This window comes from Tachypleus tridentatus, chromosome 7 (assembly GCF_004210375.1).
Source record: "Tachypleus tridentatus isolate NWPU-2018 chromosome 7, ASM421037v1, whole genome shotgun sequence".
NCBI classification, from domain to species: domain Eukaryota; kingdom Metazoa; phylum Arthropoda; class Merostomata; order Xiphosura; family Limulidae; genus Tachypleus; species Tachypleus tridentatus.
In genome coordinates this window covers 146,593,629-146,618,458 of record NC_134831.1, presented here as the reverse complement: position 1 = coordinate 146,618,458, position 24,830 = coordinate 146,593,629, and the positions used below count along the sequence as shown (strand labels likewise).

General features: G+C 34.4%; 1 long non-coding RNA gene across 5 annotated transcripts in view; it reads right to left on the bottom strand.

The window, feature by feature from the left end:
- The window catches only part of LOC143256850 (uncharacterized), a 71,097-nt gene extending 46,884 nt beyond the window's left edge, over positions 1-24,213 (bottom strand). For 2 of the 5 annotated variants that reach the window (XR_013031576.1, XR_013031574.1), the window contains exons 1-2: positions 24,093-24,213; positions 23,611-23,675 (exon numbers count right to left, since the gene is read on the bottom strand). This is a non-coding gene — a long non-coding RNA (uncharacterized LOC143256850). Of the gene's footprint in view, positions 1-23,610; positions 23,813-24,092 lie in introns of those variants that run through there. The other 3 variants (XR_013031577.1, XR_013031575.1, XR_013031573.1) reach the window with 3 other exon arrangements.
- Between the last annotated feature and the right edge of the window lie 617 nt (positions 24,214-24,830).

The window sequence follows — 24,830 nt, the reverse complement described above, 5'->3', positions numbered from 1 at the left end:
GCAAGTAGCCATTTGGACTATGTCTTTTATTTATTATCAAAATGTATTTGTATCTTACTAGAAATTTTCTTTTCACCCATTTCAAGCCCTGGGGGAACAATTTATCACTTTATTGTATAGGCCTATATAACATATAATAATTTGGGAGTTGCAACAAGTCGTAATATTTGTTTGTATGAGCGTATAGTCGTAATGTATACATCAAAATCGTAATGATTACGCTCAAATCGTAATGGTTGGCATCTCTAGCTTTATAATGTAACGGTCAATCACACTATTCGTTGGTAAAAGAGTAGCCCAAAAGTTGGCGGTGGGTGGTGATGACTAGCTGCCTTTCCTCTAGTCTTACACTGCTAAATTTGGGACGGCTAGAGCAGATCACCCTCGTGCAGCTTTGCGCGAAATTAAAAAAAAATAACAAACCAAAAAACTTACGTGTTACAATTAGAAATAGCCTGAAATTTTAATATACAAATTAATTGAATATCGATATGTATCAAACTTATATTTACCAACTAAATTGATACATACAATTCTCTTTCTTAACATAAATATATTTTAATATACAAACAGCAATACAGTTTATAATAACGGGCATTACAAATAGTTATTATAAATAAACGATTTATACATAAGTTTTATAAACTTACAAACAATACTGAATCTTCTATCTGGTCTGGAACTGAATATTTTGTCGACGGTTCACGATAAGCGAATCACTAAGTTAATATATAGGTACACTTCACTTTACGGGAAGCCAGCCAGCTTCTTCATATGAGTTTTTTTTCCCAACGAAAATATCTACTGTTCTCGTAGAAATACTAACGTTCAAATTTAATTCACTGAAGTTAAACAGTTTATAATGTTCGAAATCTGCAAACGTTCTCGTTCAAATGCCTATAGTTTCCCAATTAGTAAGCTTTTATCACAGTTATAGCTTTCGAGTTTTATAATATACTCAACTGCAGAAAATCAACAATATGCACTCTCTCTCCGCACGTTGCAATGGCTACCTTTCTTAATCATTAGGCGAGATTCTCGAAATTTCCGTTGTCAACAATACTGGTATTCACATACATATATTGTTGATTCTTAAACTCGAGAATCTTCTACAACTTTAGTGAATAGGCAGGAATTTCGCAGTATAGTTTTAACAGTACAAGTTATACGCATTTCTAAATATAACTGAAACAAACGTCGATATTAAAATAAATGTAAGAAGTAAACTCGTTACAATACATGGAAGACTTCTATAAACATCTACGATGCTGTCTGGCAGATAGCTGTTTATCAGTTTAAAGATTTAAATACAAAATGATCGTTACGTGAAAACAATGTACATTCTCCCCAAGCTCTTTCATTACGTGTGTGTGTACATACAAAACAGTTACAGATGCAATCTCGCAGGTCTGTTTGATTTTAAAAATAGATAATGGAGATAAATACACATACTTCACGCTAAATATAGGAACAGCTACCTACCAAAAACGTTAGGGTTATCAGATATCTTGTTTATAGTGTATTAAATCAAATATAACACACTATCTGAATTCGTTCAACGTACGGAGAAGACATAAGAACTTCCTGTAATTGGCATAGTGTGTGTGTGTGTGTGTGTGTGTGTGTGTGTGTGTGTGTGTGTGTAAAGGTTTAACAAATCCAAACATCTGCCACTCTATGATACTACGTGGAACCCAAAGGGTACATGTCAAAAGTGGCTGAGATCTGGAGTGAAAAATGAATACACACATATAAGGTTTGTTTGTTTGGAATTAACTACAAAGCTACACATTCAGCTATCTGTGCTCTGCCCACCAAGGGTATCGAAACCTGATTTCTCGTGTTGGAAGTTCGCAGACATACCGTTGTGCCACTGGGAAGTTGCATATCAAGATATTATACGTGTTACACTGGCATTCTTCACTGGAACGCAATAAAAATATGATTATTAAAATATTCAGATGTATTTGTTTTATTCATTGCGGTATTACTTCAAAAATATTTTCCTACACTCTTTTCACTGCACCTTATATTTTATGCGTACCTTTTTAATAGAGTGGGAGATTCGTGCCTCTTGAACAACAGTGACAGTAGCCTAGAATTACTCAATGAGATCCGAAATGAGTTGCATATTATAACACCTTTTTGTAACAGTTATGCATCAATTGTTTTGGCAGTTTGTGATATTGTCGATTGAAGGATCCTTAATCTGTAAATCCATTGCTCAACAAAAGGTATATATGTGCGTGTTCACTTGCAACAACCCGGCATAGGCAGGTGGTTAAGAACATTCGACCCGCAATCTGAGGGTCGCGAGTTCGAATCACCGTCACACCAAACATGCTCGCTCTTCCAGCCGTGGAGGCGTTATAATATGACTATCAATCCCACTAATCGTTGGTAACAGAGTAGCCCAAGAGTTTGTGGTGGGTGGTGATGACGAGCTGCCTTCCCTCTAGTCTTACACTGCTAAATCAGGGACGGCTAACGCAGATAGCCCTAGTGTAGCTTTGCGCTAAAATTTAAAACAAACCAAACCAAATCACTTACAACAAGCGAACGACTGGACTAATTCTCATCAAATCTAGCTTTCATATCTCATCACTTATGTTAACCCCTGTAAACCATATACCGTCACCTTTAGTTGAATGGATACATCACATGGTAAAATATAAAAGTCCCATAGAATATCATCAGTACTGAAATTAATCCCATGAATTAAAACCGGGATCCATTATGTACTTATCACAGAAGCTCAGAGATTTTGCCCAATTATTTTCGTCAGTTCTGTTCACCGGGTGTCGTAATAAATTGGTTTGGTGTGAAATTCCCGCAAAGCTCCTCGAGGGCTATCTGTGCTAGCCGTTCCTAATTTAGCTGTGTAAGAATAAAGCTAGTCATCATCACCCATCGCCAATTCTTGGGCTACTCTTATCAACGAATAGTGGGACTGACTATCACATTATAACGCACACACGGCTGAAAGGGCGAGCATGTTTGGTGTGTGTGACTGGGTGTCGTAATAGACAAGAACAAATAATTATTCAATATAAGATACAATATATGAACCCAACCGGTAGTGCACAGATAAAATCTTGTAGGTCAAGGTTTGGGGTATAGAGAGTGACAATTGTTGATGGTGCTGGTAACCGGATAAAATATTTAAATAACAACAACAATAATAATGAAATGTTTGCACCCCAGTGAAACTGTTGCCCCTTGTGTTGATTTTACACAAAACAATATAGTAATGTAAAAAAATATCTTGTTTACGATATTTCGCCCACTTGAGTTTAAATAAATGTAAAATTAAGAAAATAAAAAAGTGCCTTCAATCACTTCAAACAATTTAGTAATTGAACTATAACAAAAGATAACTGACATTAGAACTAACATAGACAAAACTTAAACATTCCAAAATAATCGGACTAATGTATTTGAAATAAAAGCAAGGTACAGAATGGAGAAAAGAAACTGTTAAGTTATATAAACAATTCACATTTCATACTGGTGACTTGGATAATTAAAGTTAAAAATTCCTACAAAGGTCAAAGTGATTAGAAAAGAAGTGTCAAAGTAGAACCAATCACAAAAAAGGCAAATCTTTGTTGTAATCTGTCTCCACACCTAACAGTACGGTTAATATCTTCATAATTTTAAACTTGGTGGTCATTAGAGCTCGGAAGACCAAAGAGGACACAGAGACAAACTGAAGTGGCTTTAACAAGAGATGATAATCTTAAATATGATATTTGCAGTTGATAAAAAATTACTTTCTGTATCAAAAATAAAACCAAAAGGATGTCCAAATATTAGAAATAAATTTAATATCAAATTCAACAAGAGTTTAGTTTATAATATAAGCATAACACCACCTTATATTCTGTGTGCTCTGATACATAACTTTACATTTACTTGTATAAATAACAATAAACCATCAGCTTCCTAAATGTTAAAAAATATTTACAAACAAATTCTTGTTTTTGTTGACCCAACGCTTTTTTAAAATTACATTCTAATAAAAGCTTCATTAACTCATAGAGGTAACTCTTAGCATTGGAGTAGAAGAGCAAAGCTGAACCTTACGTTATAATTACAAAATCATAAACGTAATTCTTCTTCTAATTCTCCAATTAACATGTTCGATAATCATTTCATAAAGCATGTTATTGTGAACGACCTTTACCTGTCATTGTTTAACTACTGAGAAGCTGTTTTCAAATTAATTGTGATCATTGCAAGATAGGGGAATCTAACAAAGTTATGAAAAATGCAAAGTTTTTTCAATCATAAAAATGCATTAGAATTTTTAAGTGATCATTTCAAGTCATCTCAATTATTTATTTCTTATTTCCTAGGCATGATATCTAATAACATCAGCTGGTGTAGCTCTTGTTACCAAGTGAATGTAATGAGACGTGTTGCGCAGAATCATTGTCATACCTCACAATATAAACGAGAAACCAAGAAATTATATACTCTTTTGACTTTCAGTTTCAGTCTCCCTCGTCATGACTTGCTGTAGCCAGTGACCTCAAAATCATCTTAACATTTAATTTAAAAGTTACTTCTATGTCCTAGTTGAGCTGTAGAGCAATTGAACTATTTCAATGACAATTAGGTCATTTCTTTTTCATCTTAGACCACTGGATGTATCGTACCAGCTTATTTCTCTTTATCGGTCACATTGGAGTAATCAGAGACAACACTCCCAGTCTGGTCAGAGTTCACAATCTTTTAAGCCCATTAGATCCAGGTTATAAAACAGCAAACAACAGCCCGAAAAAAACTTCCCCTTTGATCTGAGAGAAGTTATAAAGACATTCCAAACTATGTTATCACTGTACAGCTAATTCATCAGAAACATTGTTTGATGAGGTATCAGCCGTTGGATTAGCTTTGCCCCACTTGATGAAGCAATTAATAACGAGCAACCAAAAGCAATCTTCCTCATCAATCTTTTGGTGAAAACAACATTTGTTTATTCTCTACAATGAAAAGTATTCTTTTCCTAAACCTTTGTCCTGGACAGATTCTTCTTTGAATATTCTACACAGAAGAATATTACACCATTGATTCAAATCTTGATTTGTGAATATGGTTCAAAATCCCATTATTATAGGTTGTGTGGTGTATTTCAATCCTTGTATTATGCAAAGTTTAAAACATTTCCGGTCTCAGAGACGTTGGAATCACTAATCAGTAAAAATCTACAGTTTTAATAATCATTGTAGTAGTACAGCATACCATATTATCCTCACAGCTGTTCATATAAGTGCCAGAAAAAGCACTTCCCCAACTAAATTTGGATTTCTCAGTTGCTCCTCTCAAAGTTCCTGATTTAACATCAATGAAATTCTTGCACTAGTAAAGACGTTACAGACTTTATCATCATTACCATCACAATGTCTTTCAAACAAGCATAACGTTTACAATCTGGACATCAGCAAATAAGCAGTCTCCATCTATCAAAACAATCTGTGGCTTTTAGTATGTTATCGTTTGACACTATGCTGTATATGGAACATTATATTACCTGTAACACTGTAATCAAACATACAGGCGTGTTTTGTTTTTTTTGGTTTTGAAATTCATAAGCCACAAATCTGATACATGATCAACTCAAACCATTTTTTTTCCTAACAGTCAAGTAATGGTGGTACTACTTGATAAATATTACAGCTGTAAATAACCTTTTCTCTCTTGTGCAGTAGTGGTATTCAAGGAACATCAACACATTATCTGCATAGAAGATTTTGCACTGCACTTCTTTTTCAATCGTTAAATATCCTCTAGGATCTTACTGTCATTGTCATCTGTAGCTGAGGGGATTGAATAACAATCTGAGATAAGGTGATGACAGTCTTCATTAAATCATATTTGAATGATTGAAATGTTTAACAAAACATCCCTTGCCCATTTAAGGTGTTAATATAGTCAGTGCATACAATGGAAGATAATACAATATAAAACTGTGAACCTACTGTTCAGTGACAGGCTGGGCTCAGTGTTTAACCACCGCAGACATCACTGCAGTGTAGTGAAGACTCCATTTCTATAGCTAATAAACCATAAGTGTCAAACACATTCTTAGGTTATCAGCAGAAAATTAAAATATGTGGCAATACCCTAAAATGAACCTCAAGATATTTATCTGTCCATGAAAGTAAGATTATATTGAGATGCATTACTATTCCTATTCACCTAAAATTTTAAACAAACTTTGGTTCCCTATCTTTATAATCAATGAAGATGAATGGCGCCCACTGGTGGGTACATTTCTCCTTTTAAATCATTTCTTTTTCAGTGTTGAAGTATTCTTAGTGTTCCAAGAAAACCTGTGTGACAGGTGGATTACTGAAGATATACCGCTTGTACGTATGTGATCTGTTACTATTGTTGTGACTAGTGTTTCAGTCCAAGAAACACAATGGCAAGTTATCAAAGCAACACTTGGCTTATATCTGTTGTTCAGTACTAGAATTTGTTGCAAAATCAATAACCTCATGGTGTATGGGAATTGTCTACGCTAACTATATAACTAGTAGCTTCTACTTTCATCCATTTACATGTCAAAAACTATTCCCATTAATAGCTGAATAGATAACACTGGGGAACACTCATTTTGTTGCATTTAAAAAAAAACCTTTCTATAGTCAATTTGAGTGTGTTGATTTCAAATCTGAAATCGGTTTTTGTCTGCAAGCTACAGATTTTATGCAATTTGACATTTTATTTATTTTTAAGGCAGACCATTGCGTTTTCCTTTGGTCCAGTCTCGAAGCATTTCCTCACAATTGTGGCACACAACATGAGGAGCCCATTGCTTGTCTTGATCACCAAGATAAACTTCAAAATATGCCTTGTAGGCACGCTTGACGAACGAGGATATGTTACGTCTCTGACGATTGAGTGTGTAGCATCCACATATGTAGCAGAAGGCATCAGGCTTGTTTCTGCAATGATATCTATTTTTGGAAGCCATGTTTGATGTGAAACAAAAGAAGAATGATCAAAATATTAGAAGCTATCTATATATATATATATATATATATGGACGTGAAAATGCTTATACATGATTTACGCAAGTTCACATTTGTACAATTTCATTAACCTCAAATTGCATACAAACTAGACCTTGTAGAGAAAAACTAATTTCAGATTTGAAATCAGCGCCTAAAACTCCTTCAGGATCAGTTAAAATATCCAATGCAACTCAAAGTTACTGAAAAAGTGTTCCCCAGTGTAATTTGTTCATATGTACCAATCATAACTGAATTAATCTTGTCAATGGCAACACTTCAGACTAATACTGCATAGCCTCATGCTTGTTGCCCCTACAGACTAGCTTATAACTTCTGCAGCAGACTAATCTCAAAGATACCACTGCTTCAGCTAAGATGACATATAATAATCTTTATATTATAAACGACAGTACCAATAACTATGAAGTGATGCTTCTTTGCTTATCTCTGGCACATCTCCATCACTTAGAATAAGTTATACGTGTAGACAAAGTGACGGCCTCAGTCAGAGCAAGGTTTAAGAAACTGTGGCAGCGACAGTACCTAATAAAACCTCAGCTTTCTGTCTGTCTACTTCTAAACGCACATATTAACGTATTCTCAAACAAGTAGGTACTGAATTGAATAAAACAATTTCTGACATAGCTATAGTACTGCACACACCTGACTGATCACACTGATCTTCGGTAACCCTATATGATCAGTAGATACTATGACAGCTGATTTGTGCATCTTACGGTGCTACTGGTTATTAGATGAAATTCGGTATTGGGACCGGTTTGAAGTGTTTCAATGAAGAGTGTCCTGCAGCTTGGGTTCTTTTCTGTGCAACATACTAGTCAATGTGACCACTTTAAAATGTGGTTTCCAAAGAGAAACAAATGTCCCTCGTACTGAAGAAATACCTAAAGTACAGATGTTTAAAGCAACAACTTTCCTAAATTGTTTTAAGAGCCAATCAAACTTTCGTTGGGTAGTTTATTTGAATATCACCATAGTAAAGTACGAAACTTCACCATCACACCACTATGGTAGTAATTCTACAAGACAAACATGAGCAACAACATACGCTTGAGGCATAATATGTACAAGTGGATACCAGCTGTCAGGGTTTGAGTAAATGCTTTATGTATGTTTAAGCACAACACATTCACATATTTTAAACATACAGACGGCCAACTCTACTGACACTTCCACTTTTCCGGATACCTTTAACACCAGCGGAGTTTTTATCCTTTTATATTAAGACTTTTCAAACCCACGTGTTTTTCTGACGTCTTAAATTTTTCAGAAGTAGTTTGTTTCCATACTCAGTCGGGTTCCTGAGTGAATTATTTATCCTAACTCTATCATCTCATTTGAGGCATAGTAGTGGATAAAACAAAATACACGGCCTATGTAATTAATTAATGATTACTTGCTGTAAACTGCTTATCAATGTTATAGGTGGAGCTACCAGTTTAGTCGCCAATTTTGATTTTGTTCCTTTAAGTCGCACGCTCAATCATTTTTTACCGCACCCGTTTTTCACAGCTGTTTTTTTTTTTTTATTAGATCTGAATATAAATGAATATTTATGCCTTTTTAAAAATTGCAAAAACAAAACTTACGGACATGATGCCTATAAGGCTGCTTAAAACAACATGACATGCGAGATGACTAGCCATATCTTCAGTATCTTCTCACAAAGTGTGATGAGAACCCATAACACAAAAAGCTGTATAGTTCTGATGTGGTATGGATTGTTGTCGGTCAAAACTGGCTATAGTTTAGTCAAATGCGTTCAATCGCAGATATGGATTGAGATTTTTTAATTGATTTGGAAACAACAACATATATTATGCTTTATAATAAAGATAATACACTCAGTGTTTGCGATCATTCCGAGAATAATAGAAAATACAACGTATGTTTTAGATTAAATCGAATGCGTTCACAGAATTTACACGGTATATTTTGAACCAGTTTCTAGAACAGCTAGAAATAAAGCGCATTAAAGGAATAAATGTTAACATGCACAAGAAGTCTGTAACAACGTTAGGTCAACTTATTAATAGGTACAAGGTGCTAGTCGATTTGAAAACAACCGTTCAGTGGTTTTTTTTTTTTGAAAAGTTATATAAAAATATAATAATTGTAACTCAAAGCACGTTAAATCCGATATGTTTATTTCACATAGCAGCTTAATGGTGGGAGTACGGCCAACGCACCGTATTTTAGTAAAGAGTTCCAGTTCTGGTTCCGGCTTTTAATTCAAAAAACAGTTGTATAAAGGAATTGTCCTCCTTTTCTTGGTGATGGAAAAGCGTGACACTTGTTTTTCGGTAGTTGTGTATTTTGCTAATTACATTGTGAAATACTAAACACCAGTTTATAATACGATATTGTGATTTTCAGACTAACATCTGTATACCAATAAAACATCAAGATGTCTCTAGCTCTGCGATTGGCTTCAATTTTATTACATTTTCATAAGAATCAACCGAATGGGATGAAGAACATTTCAGTTTAACAACAGCTTAGCCTTGGCATAGCCGTGATATTAAAATTCCCCATTATCCTTTGTTTTGAGAAATGTATTTCACGACATGTTTCACTAGTTTCTTGTATTGTCGGGAAATAAAATTGATCAACCGATCCAACACTTTTATTCTTAGCTTATTAATCTGGTTTTAGATGTATGTCTTCTATTACTTTCCTTTACGTGGATTTTATTTATAGTATATTTACTGAAGGTTAATTGCACTTTATAAGAAAGATTTATATAAAGCTAACACAATGTCGTGTTACTGCAGATGTAAGCCACGGCTCGAGGGCGACACATTTTAGTATTTATATTTCATTCAAGGCGAATTTCTGATCATTCAACAATGCGGCGGCATCATGGAAAAGAGCTGTGACAACCTTTTTCGAAGAAGGATATCAGTCTAACAGGATTGCTAAACCATGCAGAGACAACGATTAAATGTTTTCTATGAAACCAGCACATAACAAACAAAGATCTTACAAACTACCCTCCTAGGACGCAGTAACGTCTTCGTCTATAAAGTGAAGGTTTAGAGTTACGAATCATAACTCTTCAGCATGTGTGTTTACCTATCACAAAGCTACGTCGGGCTATCTGCTGACTCAAACGAGGGGAATCGAACCCCTAGTTTTAGCGTTGTAAATCTGTAGACTTACCACTGTACAAGCGGGGACATATTAGAATGAGATAAGATACAAGTAAGATATCATAAAACTAATTTTATTGAAAATTTATTAATTATTGTGACATTTTCCAACATTACAGTGTATTTCCTGATATCATTTTACCCCTATCTTCCACAATTCTTTATAATTGAACTTTCGGGTTTCGGTTAATGATCTTTCGGAATAGTAAGAAACAAATCCATTTCTGCTAGATTGCGTTATTCGTACATGAAATGGGCCTAGTTCTATTATTATCCTTATTGTACACTACATATTTACAAGTTCATAAGATCACTGACGTTTCTCTAATGTAAATTAAAAATAATTCGTCTAGTCTTGTAAGACGACTTCAAAGAAACTGTGTAACTAACTCATACAGTATATATTATAGTACGTAATAATTGTAAGTCAAATAATAAAGCTTTAGGAAAAATTTTTTTTTTTTATAATCTATATTTCATTGTAGGATGTTATAGATTTGTGAAAGGTTTATCTACAAAACACATTGAAATAAAAAGATATACTCGATACACAGATGTGGTCGTTATATGTTTGAAAGTACGCTCTTTGTATGTGACTATGTATTATTTCTGCAGGGCCATCATTTCTACTTGATAAAAGTATATCTGAATATATTATTGAATATTAAAAGTTTATAACTTTATAACAGAATGGAAAAAGGAAACTATTAAGTTATATAACAATTCACATTTCACGCTGGTGACTTGGATAATTATGTTAAAAATTCCTACAAAGGTCAAAGTGATTAGAAAAGGTTTGTTTGTTGAAGGAATTTCGCACAAAGCTACTCGAGGGCTATCTGTGCTAGCCGTCCCTAATTTAGCAGTGTAAAGCTAGAGGGAAGGCAACTAGTCATCACCACCCACCGCCAGCTCGTGGGCTACTCTTTTACCAACGAATAGTGGGATTGACCGTCACATTATAACGCCCCCACGGCTGGGAGGGCGAGCATGTTTCGCGCGACTCGGGCGCGAACCCGCGACTCTCAGATTACGAAGCGCACGCCTTAACGCGCTAGGCCATGCCAGGCCCAATTAGAAAAGGAGTGTTTGTTTTGTTTTAGAATTTCGCGCATAGCTACTCGAGGGCTATCTGTGCTAGCCGTCCCTAATTTAGCAGTGTAAGCTAGAGGGAAGGCAACGAGTCATCACCACCCACAGCTGACTCTTGGGCTTCTCTTTTACCAACGAAGATTGGGATTGACCGTCATATTATAACGTCCCCACGGCTGAAAGGGCGACCATGTTTGGTGTGACGGGGATTCGAACACATGACCCTCGGATTACGAGTCGAGTGCCTTAACCATATACAAATCTTTTTCGGTGGCTTGTGAATAATATAAACAAGAATAATTTTCAGATATTTAAAGTTTTTATTACTCTGACTTCTAAATAAATCCAGTATTTTATATATTAGTCAACAATATCGACGTTAGAGCTCCGCTCAGTGTGTGCAAGAATTGTTTTGCAGGTCACTATTAATTGCCTTACAGACCAAGCCCAGTTTAGTGTGTTATGTGACACGTATTATTATTATTATTATTCCACAGCACAAAATGTAAATAGGCATGACAACATTAACAGCCGTTGACCAAGGATGATCGAGTGCTGTTTACAGAGGTGTTCTTCCTTAAAAACAAACATTAGAAATATCAATCAGTAACAAACTACGTAAATCCGAAACCCAATCAGAACTCGATTTCTACGACAGTTTCTCCTCTTACAACACACCAAGTTTCTTTTACCTAGATTTGTTCTCGATAATTCGAATAATAACAACATCAGATGATCGCACTATTAGAATGTGGCTACTGAAAGGGCGGAGCTCGGCAAAATTTTTTCACAGAGTAGGTGGCACCACAAATCAATGTTGACAGGAATATATCGTGTGACGTAAGAATTTCATTTTGCCAAAGTTCGTTATGTGTGCAAGTAAAAACATGTTGTAGTAAAGTCCTAGAGGGAGCTGCTATATATACAGATAGATAGATGGATTTGGGTTGTCTCTCTGCTGTTAGTTTGTTTCCTTAAACATGCAAAACGTTCATCCGACTCTATAAAGAACTGTGTCTCAGTCATAACTCAGATCCGACTCTATAAAGAACTGTGTCTCAGTCATAACTCAGATCCGACTCTATAAAGAACTGTGTCTCAGTCATAACAAAGTACGTGCTCATCTCTTGTTATGCGAAAACTCACTTCAGCTGATTCACTATTGGAGTTGCTTGTAACTGGATCCATCGCGGAGTTTCCCATAAGACTACTTTAAAAATCATAAGTCTTCAGCTCTGTACTGGATATTTCCCAAGTGTTATACACAAGCTATGAATGGTTTGGGAAATTTCTTCAGAGCGACAAACAGCACTTCAGTGCTGTACATAACAACAGTAGCATCATATCAATCAATATAATGGATCTACGGCTAATTATTACTTTGTGTGTAGCTTTTTTTCACTTTTCAAAGTTTCTCACTCGTTTAAGCCTTTTAGTTATTTCAGTCTCTGAAGATTTTCATCTCTTGTATCTTAGGTCTTACATTCGTGTTTAAAGCAAAGATCTCTACTGTGATTCCAGCCTCGTGTACCCTGGACATGGATCCTGGGGATAAGCCAACAGTTCCCAGTGCTTTCCATCCACATGCTAATGTCCTTCCTTCGACGTCCATGTGAGCCAAATACTTTTCCATAAATGCTTTAATAGCACTTTCGCATGAAGACTAAGAAAGCGAATCAAAAGACTCTTACAACTGTAGTTGTGACAAAACAATTCAGGCCTACCTTTATCCCTCGATTACAAAACGTCGGATCATTCTTAAAAAAAGTATGCACCCCACCTTTAAGCAGTTTACAAAAGGTTCCTTTACGACGGACCAAAATTTACATTTTATATAAAATGCATATTTGTTGTTCCTCTTGGAGGATTACAAATAAAAATCGTCCCCTCCAAAAAAAAGCAGTTACATATAAATTATTGACATTCCAGTCTGTTGTGATTAAATTATGTTTCAGTTTCAAATCGTATGTGAACTATTTCAAAAACATACATGATTTTTTATGTACTGCAATAGTTTGATGTGCCAGAATGTTGAATTTTTTTCTCTTCTAATAATTCAATATTTGAATTATTTTTATATACGTGCGCCTGACATGACCTGATGGTTAAGGTGTTCAACTTCCAATCTGAGGGTCACAGGTTCAAATACCCGTCATCGAATATGCTAGCCCTTACTGTCGTGGGGGCGTTATAAAGTTACGGTCAATCCCATTATTCGTTAGTGAAAGGATAGACCAAGAGTTGGCGGTGTTGACCAGTTGCCTTCCATCTAGTTCGTCACTGCTAAATTAGGACTAGCTAGCGCAGATAGTTTTCTTGTAGTTTTGCGCGAAATTGTAAGCAAATCAAACCGTTTCGTGACATAAGAGCAACGTCATAGTGTGATTTCGCAGCAACAGTAATTACTTATTTTCTCTGTAACCATTCCACTCTTTTCATTCCCTTATCGTCAGTAATACTCGCATGAAAGGTTTTCTACTGGCTTATTCACTGTACATAACGAGTTAACAAATATTAAAATGGACGTTATGGGGCTTAATCTCGAAATTGCAAATTAATCTATACACAGATCACTGATTTGCTGAAATCGGCTATATATGTACCACTTTTAAAAATCTGACACTATAAAAAAAAAGATTGAACTTAATAAATGATCTTTAAATTTCACGTATATGTAAATCGCAAAGAAACTGATATTATCTTACTTTATAATATAGAAGGTTTAAGATACGAGAAAATACCCGTATGAAAGATTAAAACATGTAATTAACAAGTATATACAGTTACATTTTGTTCGTGAACCATCCCCTAAGAGTGTTAATAAACTATACGAGTTACAGACATGGTGAAAATGTTTGTTTGTTATGAATTTCGCACAAAGCTACTCGAGGGCTATCTGTGCTAGCCGTCCCTAATTTAGCATTGTAAGACTAGAGGAAAGGCAGCTAGTCATCACCACCCACCGTCAACTCTTGGGCTACTCTTTTACCAACGAATAGTGGGATTGACCGTCACATTATAACGCCCCCACGGCTGAAAGGGTAAGCATGTTTGGCGCGACGATAAATAAATATAAATTGGGCTATCTGCTGAGCCCACCAAGGGAAATCGAACATCTGACTTGAGTGTTGCAAATCCATAGACTTACCGCTGTACTAGCGGGGGGCACGGTGAAAACATGAACATAAAATAGTGTAGAAACTTTATACAAATGTCTTCTATTTTTTTCTCTTTTTGTTGAAAAACGAAAATTGATGTGTATACACAATATACGGTAACAACTTTATGGAGTCAAGCGAGATTTAGGTTGGATGAGAAGACATGTATTACACCAAAGTAGTAAATCCTACATAAAAATTAATCAAAATATGAGAACAATATAGAGTTTTATATTTAACTTATTTGTACACAACCTATTTAACCTTAATGCCCCCAATGCCACAGCAATAATGTTAAAAGTTCATGAATCGATCCCCGTGACGGGCTCAGCGAAGACGTCTTATTGTACAAACGTGCACTTAAACAAAAACAAAATTATTCTCCACTGAGTCAGCAGCAAGTCTAATACCTGGGATTCAAATCACCGGAGCGGATAGAGCGCAAATAGCCAAGTATGTAGTTTTGCATCAAAAACAATACAATAATAATCAATTTAGTTTTGGCAAGTTGAAATGTGGATACTTTTCATGACTGGTTTGGCTTGAATTGCGAGCAAAGCTTCACAAGGGCTACCTGTGCTAGCTCTCCATAATTTAGCAGTGTAAGACTAGAGGGAAGGCAGCTAGTCATCACCACCCACCACAAACTCTTAGGCTACTCTGTTACCAACGATTAGTGGGATTGATAGTCACATTATAACGCCTCCACGGCTGGAAGAGCGAGCATGTTTGGTGTGACGGTGATTCGAACTCGCGACCCTCAGATTGCGGGTCGAATGTTCTTAACCACCTGTCCATGACAGCCCTGACACAATAAAAAGAACTAGTAGATTCAATCAAGAAACTGGTTTCATAAATCCTTATAGCTTATATTATAAAGAAATACGTAATCAAACTACAAAATGTGGCGGTGTTTTATCTTAAAATTAAATATTGTGTTCCGAGTATAACTAAAGATTTAATGGCTCTTGATTAATATAACCAAATTGTAGGCAGAAAAACGTACCATCTTCGTAATGACGAGAAACCCACTTGAAGTAAAAATGTACGTCAAGACGACCGGTATAGGTATTAAAATAAAGTAGAGAAAAACGTTTCGACCTTCTTAGGTCATCTTCTGATTAACAAAGAGAGCTGCAAACTTCTTTAAAGTTGATCGGGTCATAACGTTCGAGGTCTATAAACTTTCCTAGTCAAATTCTGCATTTTTCCGATTGTTTGTCACAGTTACAGCTTCCGAGGTTTATAGTATACTGACTGTAACTGATCAGTAATATTAAACTGTCTTTCGGCTAGCTTTTATACCAGTTAGGCGAGATTTTCGAACGTTCAACAATATTCATGATACGCCAGTGTTTTCGTAAAATGTATATTGTTGATTCCTACTCTCAAAAATCTACAAATTTCGAGAGCAGGTGGGGCTTGTGCAATACACATCCAACAATATACGTCACATACCTTAAACTGAAACAAACGCAGATGTTAAAATAAATGTATAACAGTAAATCCGTTACAATATGGACATTCGGAGATTTTTTTAAGAGCCCTGAAAGTTGTGAAAGTTAAATGAATAATTGTTTTCAAGCAATATGTGAAAACTAATAATTACTGTTTTCCTTTCAATAATGCTGTTTCTACTACAACCATTTTATGTCCCCTCAGGATAGTAAGATATATTTATAGTCACATTTCTGGGCTCAAAATTGTTCTAGTTATATAGATAAATACTGTATGTTATTATTAAACTACCGAGTAAAGTGTCTGATAATTTCTAACAGTCTAGAAATTGTAAACTTAAAACAGAATCGGCAAACCTATCGACTATACAATAGTGTGTGAATACTGGAATCGTGACAGTTGTTGTCAAGCGAGATTTTTCTTTGACTCTGTACAAACTGTTAACTACTGAGTGGGGATTCCCCGAGCTTTCTGGTAATGTTTCACGCTTGTCAATCTCCGAAACTTCAATGCGTTGCAACCTTTATTAATGCACTTCTTTCTCATCCATAACTACCAAACTCAGAGAAGGTAATGGTTTAATGGCTACTACGTTGCTCAAAAGTATCGTAAGGTTATTTGTTTATTATATCTATTATTATCTATATGATCAGAAAACAGTCATGATTAATATCGAACCGCTGTAGCTAAAAATGTAGCGTATTCAAATATTTTTGGTACAGAAAGCGCTGTATCAGTAACATGCTTGAGTATTGAACGATATGCTTATTTCAGAAACAGACTCCCCACTCAAACCAACTTTTCCAAAAAAACTGCTTTTCGATCCAGGAAATAATTCATAGACTCGAACTTCATTAAAAATTGAAAATATTTATACCAAAGGAAAACACAGGAAGTAAAATATATATACAAAATTCTGTAATATATCTTACTAGGTATATAGGTATCTTACGAGCAAAATCAAAATAAAATTTAAATAACCCTGAAAACAACGTTTATTCGGCATTATAATCCTATTTATGACTAAACAAATTTTATATTTCAGTAAAAAAATATTTTAATTAAATAAAAAGTTATTTTGACAGTGTAAAGAAAGATAAATTAATTCGATGAAACGTAGCACAACACACTGTTAATTGTATTGAAGTATCAAAAACAAATTCTAAAATAACAGAAAAGTTGAGGACCTCTGAAGTAATGTACTGAAAATTAAGTTCATACACACCACGTGGCTCAGCGGTAAGTCCAAATGCTTATAACGCTAAAAATCGGATTTCGATACTCACAATGAACAACAAAGCGGTACGTCACATTTCGAAATAAATTAGAATCGAGAGTTAACGTCACAAACTTCACACCAAGTTTATGTTTTACCTTTTCATAGATTCAATTTTTAAACGTTTCCGGAATTTAAATGTATCATATAGCGAAGTATGATCTACAGATTGATATACTGTGTGATAGTACGTTAAAATGAGACTGGTGATAATTTTATCACAAATATTTCTTTGCTAGTCATGTACGGGCTTCCAGTCAGAAGACTATAATATGCAAGCATTTAATGTGATAGAGCATCACGCTGACGATATACACTGCTGGCCAAAATCTTACGGCCAATGAAAATAAAGAAAAAATATGCATTTTGCGTTGTTAGCCTCAACCACTTATTTGAGTAGAGCTTCAAAAGATGAAAATAAAAAAGGAAAAATAAAAGTAAAAACCTTTTAGCATTTAATAGGGAAAATATGGACACTATAAAATTAGCCTAAATACTAACTGATCAAAAGTTTAAGACCATACCAAAAAGAAGTCCTAAACAGGGTAAAAAATGCCCAACAAAAGATCTCAGTAGCGAGTTGCACGGCCGTCATTGCGAATAACTTCAAACATTCGCTTTGGCATGGTCGATATAAGCGTTTGCAGAAGGCTGGCTGGAATGTTATTCCAAGTGGTAAAGATGGCTTGGTAAAGATCATGCACTGTTGGGAATTGGCGTCCATTTCTATATACTGCCCTTGCCATCCACCCCCAAACATTTTCAATGAGATTGAGTTCGGGCGAACACGCTGGATGGTCCAAAAGAATCACGTTAATCGCCATGGAAAAGTCATTTGTCCTGCAAGCATTGTGGATTGCGTCGTTGACCTAATGAAAGATCCAGTCATTTCCACACAAGCGAGAGCCTTCATTCAATAAGTATACTCTCTCCAACATGCCAATGTAGCCAGCTGCTGTTTGACGCCCCTGTATAAACTGAAAGCTCCATTGTTCACTGTTTCGTGTCTCCGGTGGGATATCCTTATCGTGCCAGTAACGTTGAAAGCCATCTGGAACATCCAGGTTAATTTTTTTCTCATCAGAGAACAAAACCTTCTTCCACTTTTCTACGTTCCATATTTAACGCTTCTCAGCAAAATTTAACCGAGCTGTTTTGTGGTGTGGTGTGGTCTTTAAAGACTTTTACGGCTTTTAAAACCTTTCTCTCGTAGATGCTGTCTTATTATTCCTGAACTGCATTCTGCATCCATAAGAGCCTTAATCTGGTTTCGACGATCGGCTGGTGTCTTGCCAGACAAACCATCGAATCTTCCTGCTCAACGCCGGCGAAATTTTCTTGGACCGACCACTTGAAATTCTCGTTCGGTATCCCTCAGAGTCTTTTAAGAAATCTGCAACAGCAGTTTTAGTGCGCCCAATCTCACCAACGATGGCACGTTGAGAGAGACCTTGCTTTTGTAGCTCGACAATTCTGCCACGTTCAAACTCTGTCAACTTTTTAGCCTTTGCCATGTTTTTACCCAATGTAACACAGAAGATGTCAATGGAAGATGTAGACAACGCTAATACTTGAACATAAATGACTAAATTTCGTTACGTGTTTACCGATTAATTCTTCTTCTCAATATGGTCTTAAACTTTTAACCAGCTAGTATTTAGAATAATTTCATAGTGTTCAAAGTTTTCCTATAAAATGCTAAAAAAGTTTTTTATTTTTATTTTCATCTTTCGAAGTTCTACTCAAGTAAGTGGTTGAGTCTAACAACGCAAAATGCATATTTTTTCTTTATGTTCATTGGCCTTAACATTTGGGTTAGCAGTGTGTGTGTACATATATTTTTGCGCATTATAATTTATCCCAGACCAGTTTCTAATGTATTATGCTACGTATTACAGTTTGAAACAGCCTCAAATTTGAATTTGACTTTAAGAGATTAAATGAATGTAGCAGATATGTATTAAATTTGTATTTGCTAGCAAGATTAACACAATTTTCTTTCTTAGCACACATATATTTTAGTATACAAAAAACTATACACTTTATAATAAGTTATTACAAATAATGACTCGCATGCAAAAGTTTTAAACAATTACAAATAATATTGAGTTTTCTATCTGGTCTGAAAATAAATATTTCATTGACTATTCGCTATGAGCGAATTAATTCTGCGTTGATAAACTAGCTAGCTCTCTATTCTTCACTGACCTCACGCCGTTTACAAGCCAACTTTTGTCGGACGAATATATCTAACGTCCTCGTAAGAATACTAAGTCCGAAGTCATTTCTCTGAAGTTAAACGGCTTGAAACATTCGAAATCGTTTTGTTCATGTTCAATTATCCTTGGTTTCCCAATTGAGTAGCGTTTATCATAATTATAACTTCTTGGATGTATAGTATACTAACTGTATTAAACCAAAAATATTGTTTTATCTTTTCGCGCGTTGATTAATAAACATTAAGACGAGGCTAAATTCAGTTGACAATAATACTATAAATAATTAGCATTTTACATGCATAGTGTTATGCTGACTCTTACGCTCCAAAATATTCTATAAAATTAAAGAATAGGCGAGACTCTTGCAATACACATTTTGTTTGTTTGTTCGTTTGAAATTAAGCAAAAAGCTACACAATGGGTTAGCAGTGCGAGTCCGCACACTTACCACTGTGCAACTGAGGGGCGAATGCACATTTAACAATACAACTTACAAACGTTTTCCATATATTTAGTTAAAAGAAACACAGATATCAAAATAAATATATAATAATAAATCCGTTACAATAAATAAACATTTCCCTGTTATATTTTGAAGTTTTTACTGTAAGCATTTTTAAAGCTTTTTTTTTACAATTCAGTGTTTTCCTAATGTTATATATTTCTTTATATTTCGATGATTACATCTCCTCTAACTGATCTTTAATATCATGTTTAACAGCAATTTAATAAAAACTAATGAAAAACGTCCACAATATTACCAGCTCTAACATTTAGTAGGCATTATTTTCCCAAACTAAACTAGCACACATCTTTTGAATTACCAATAAGAGCAACTTAACCAAACTTATGAAAACGTGAACAGTATTACCAATCATTCTCTACTACCACTTCCATTTTCAACTTGTGTACTTCATAGTGTATTCGTAAGGCTTTTATATATTAAACTTTTCTTCTTGTAGCTCTCAAAACTCTTTTTCAACGTTCCTCTTACCAATCCGGTTGTCGACTCTTTACGAGACCTTGATCACAACATTGCTGTCACTTATTTTAATAGATAGGTCTTAAACACCCTATATAAAAGCATCTTTAGTAGATACACAACGGTTTTTTTTTTTTTTTTTTTTTTTACAAAATATGTTTTATTGCCAGCACATCTTGTTTTGGCACCTATCAAATGATTTTATACAGATTTTTATTTGTTTGAACATTTGTCAAATCCGTCTGGAAAGATGTTCACAACCATAGCTCTGCCCTCAATTTATTTTGTCAACTCTTCCCAAACAAAAAAAAACTCCTAAACTGCATGTATTTCTACAGATACATTCTTTAGTACAAAAGAAGGAAGTACAGGTTTCTTGCTCCTTTCTGCTATTTGAAATTGGAAATCTCAGCTTTATTTTAAAAACTTAACTGATCCAAAGATAAAGTTAAATGGAGTAATACACAAAATAATCACATGCCCGCAATTCTAAAGATGTAGTAATAATTAGTTTTATTCTTTCCTCATCATAAGTTTTTTCCAACTTCATTTATACTCATAATAAATTTATATGTTGAATTTTACTTACAGCTTTAGATTTTGTTAAAGAAATTCCATAATATATGACATAAGCACCAACATGCCATTTGTGATTACAGAACTGAATCAGGTTTAGTCTTACCACATTTTCTTTGGTCTAACTCACATCGTCTCTTTCGTCTTGTTTTTACTTTTTTCCATACTATAAAATTAATATTCAATTACATCACAGTAGAAACCAATGTAAACAATAACAATGCAAAATTTGAACTATACATATTCACCCCACAATTTAATATACAATTAAAGTCATCCATTCGACAACTTAAAGGAATAACTACTGAGAAACGAGTTACTCCTCAGTGCGTGCCCGCCAGTGGCACAGCGGTATGTCTGTGGACTTATACTACTAGAAACCGCGTTTCGATACCCGTGGTGGGCAGAGCACAGATAGCCCATTGTGTTGCTTTGTGCTTAACTTCAAACAAACAAATGCTCCTCTGTTTGTCACTGTTCTTGTAAACACTTTGAAAGAGTTATTCTTTTGTCAATATCATCAAGCCACCCACTTTTTATAAACGTTATGCACGTGGCATATTCGTAGCTACATGAAAGGATCAATCGCTCTTTGGAATTTATTTACTTTTATAAATGAATCGCATCCAAATGGCATCAATGACATTAACTTTCGACTCGGGAAAGATAAATATCCTTGACTTCTATTTTCGAACATTTCACGAGTATAAGAAAGTAACTGTGCGCCAAATCTATTGCTGTTTTCGAAATGATACATGACCTCTTAAGATAGTACCTGTACAGGGTGGCCCGTAAGTCCCTACCCATCCATATATCTTGTGTATCCAGAGTATCTGTGTGCTGTCCCTCATTTTCGCTGCATAATATTATACGACACCATGTTCTGTGGGACATTTTCCTCAACATAGCAGGGGTTATTGTTCCAAATGCCGCGGTAACAGCTGCCTTCAACTCATCATTGGTATTATAACGTTGTTTAAACACAATATATGGATGGGTAGGGGCTTACGGGCCACCCTGTATATACCAAGCCTATACGTAATGAGATTACTTTTTTTTTTTTTTTTTTTACACCCAGCTACAACCAAATAGTCAATTATGACGGATTGTTTCCGATCAAAAGTAAGAGTCAACTACAGTATCTCTCTTACTTTAGCCACAAAAAAGTTAGTAATTTCGCAGTTTCGGGGGTAATTAAAAAAAAAACTTTTAATTGTTTAAGTTTAATACGCATAAAAGTTATCGACTTAGTGAAAATTTGTATTTCTGTTTGCGCGCGATTCGATTTTTAACTTACGTGTTTCAATACAAAACTCGTTATTTTCATACATACCAAATAGTTCAATAAGTGTAAAAAAATTATAATTCTTTTCTTCCATAAGACTTGACCTCTGGAAATACATTAGTTACAACTTATCAAACATTTTAAAATTTATGAAAAAAAAGACATTCATATTAGTAAAAAATTAACAATTACTTTATTGAGAGCTGATAAAAAGTATAAAGAAAAAAACGGTTTGTTTGTCTGGGGAAATACTGATAATCCACAACCAGATAAAAATTTTGTAATCTTTAATGATACATCTCAAAATCACAACGTTTATTTCCAGCTAAGAATGTCATATTTTTCACACTTTTTAACGACAGTAGATCAAATCTTGTATATAAACTTATTTCTTATCATTAATAAGATCTGAAGTGTACTGAACACATGTCTGAAGGTGAAACACAAAAAGTTTGTGCGGTTTTGTTACTGAGATCATCAACTTTTATCAAGTCACTAGATCACCAACGTACTAGAATTTACTACTAGAACAAACACTTGAAAACGTAAAAACCTCCCAGATAGACAGATGTCTTGTCTAGTGTACCAACGATTATATTTACTATCTATACAAATCCATATGACAACCAAACCAGATTTCCGATGGGTCACATATTTAATAATCCATAGAAGCTTCCTCACAACTTCAAAATTAAGTTTAAAAAATCCTGTAGTGCTATTTTTAAATCTAACTTGTGTGCTCCTTTCCAGACAAACACTTGTATTTTAATAATAAAAAAAAAGTAAAAAACCCGGATAGATGAATTTCAACTTGACAGTTTTGCCAATGCTGAAGTTTCAAATCTTGTTCTGCATTCAGTATATTTTCATGTACGTGACACTTTTCTATGATGTATGTATGACCGGCATACTTTCTTCGAGTGACCAAAGTATATTAACAAAGTTAGAAACAAATTTACTGTCTACTGTACCGCCAAGGAAATTTATTTGACGCTATTTTTTTGAATAACTTGGAAGAAATATAGCATTTTATTTTATTAGATATAACTACTTGCCATACCTTCAAAGCCAAGATTCATCGAGACACAAAATCACGTGTAATGTGTATCTATGTTTACTTAAACTAACGGCATTAGTAATAAAATACTGTAGGTAAAACTATGACACTAAAACTTGGTTAACTTTTGTATTATACCAAATAATTCTATGGTAGCTTTGAACATAATAATAAATACAAAAATAAATAAGACCAGAAATGTTAAATCTTATGTCTGTATTGTATCGAATTTAACATGGTAGTATTAAATAAATTAGGCCTAGTTCAGATTCCTGCACTATGAAAATATACACAAATTTTGGTATTTACCTCATAGTATTTTCCAACAGCTATAAGTTCGTCTTCAGTTCATCTTTTCAGTGTTTTCATTCACCCTATAAACACAGTTTTAATGCTTATTTGTGCTTTTAATCAAACCATTTAAGTCTACAAGGCGTGGTTCTCTATTAAATGTGTGCCTTCAGCTAACGTATTTCTGCAGAAGTAACGAAAACGTGACATGCAACGTCACTAAACCTGTGACGTTACATGTTCATTAACACAAACTATAATATTATAACAAGTTACTCGCACCAATTAATGTTCAATAATTTTGTCTCCTCGCTTTATCGTATGTCACCTAGTTTAGACTATATCCTTCAGTTATAGAGATACAAACGAAACTTATACTTGAACAACAGGAAATTTTAAGACTGAAGAAGAATCCTGTTTTTTTAATCACAACTGGTGTTCTACAAAATTAATCAGATTTTTTTTTAGGGCGACAGTACTTTAAGTTCTATTTTACTCACCGGATTGTTTTAGGCATGATAGTTCAGCTTTTGCATATCCCTGATCAAACCGTATGTTTTCCATCTGCCAAGTAAACGCTCAAAGTTAACCCTCTAGAGCCTAGGCCTACTTCTTGTAAGCTATTTATTAATTATTAAAAGATACCACCTACTACATCATATAACTGTAAACACAATGAACGCTTTGAATGTTGTAAGGAAAATAAACTGCTATATATAACTTCTGTTTTATAGATTTAATCATGAGATGATTACTGAATATGAAACACTTTACTGTATAATACGTAAACAACGAAACCTATACAGTAGAATTTTTGTCTTTTGTAACATTCATTTCGTAACAATCAAAATATTTTGGATGTATTTTTCTAGCACTTTATCGTCGCAATTTGTAATCTATCCTGTTAACATCATAATAATGCCAAAGTTTATAACATTTTCTTTCTCGATTAGTTAGAAAATTAAATTTATTGTGTAAGATGTAAAAGTATAATTATCACTAAACAAATATAAAAAAGTATCCGTCATATCACATGACAGTATTTAAGTGATTACACATCCCTCCAAATCTTTGCTAAAAAATAACACCCTCTGGTTTTGTTATAATTTTATATCAAATTAATATGTTTACTAGCACAAAAATACTAACAAGTTATTTTCAAATTTATTAACAAAAAACAAACTAACAAATCTCCGTGATATTTTAGTACATAAACTAAAACTAATGCCAACACATAA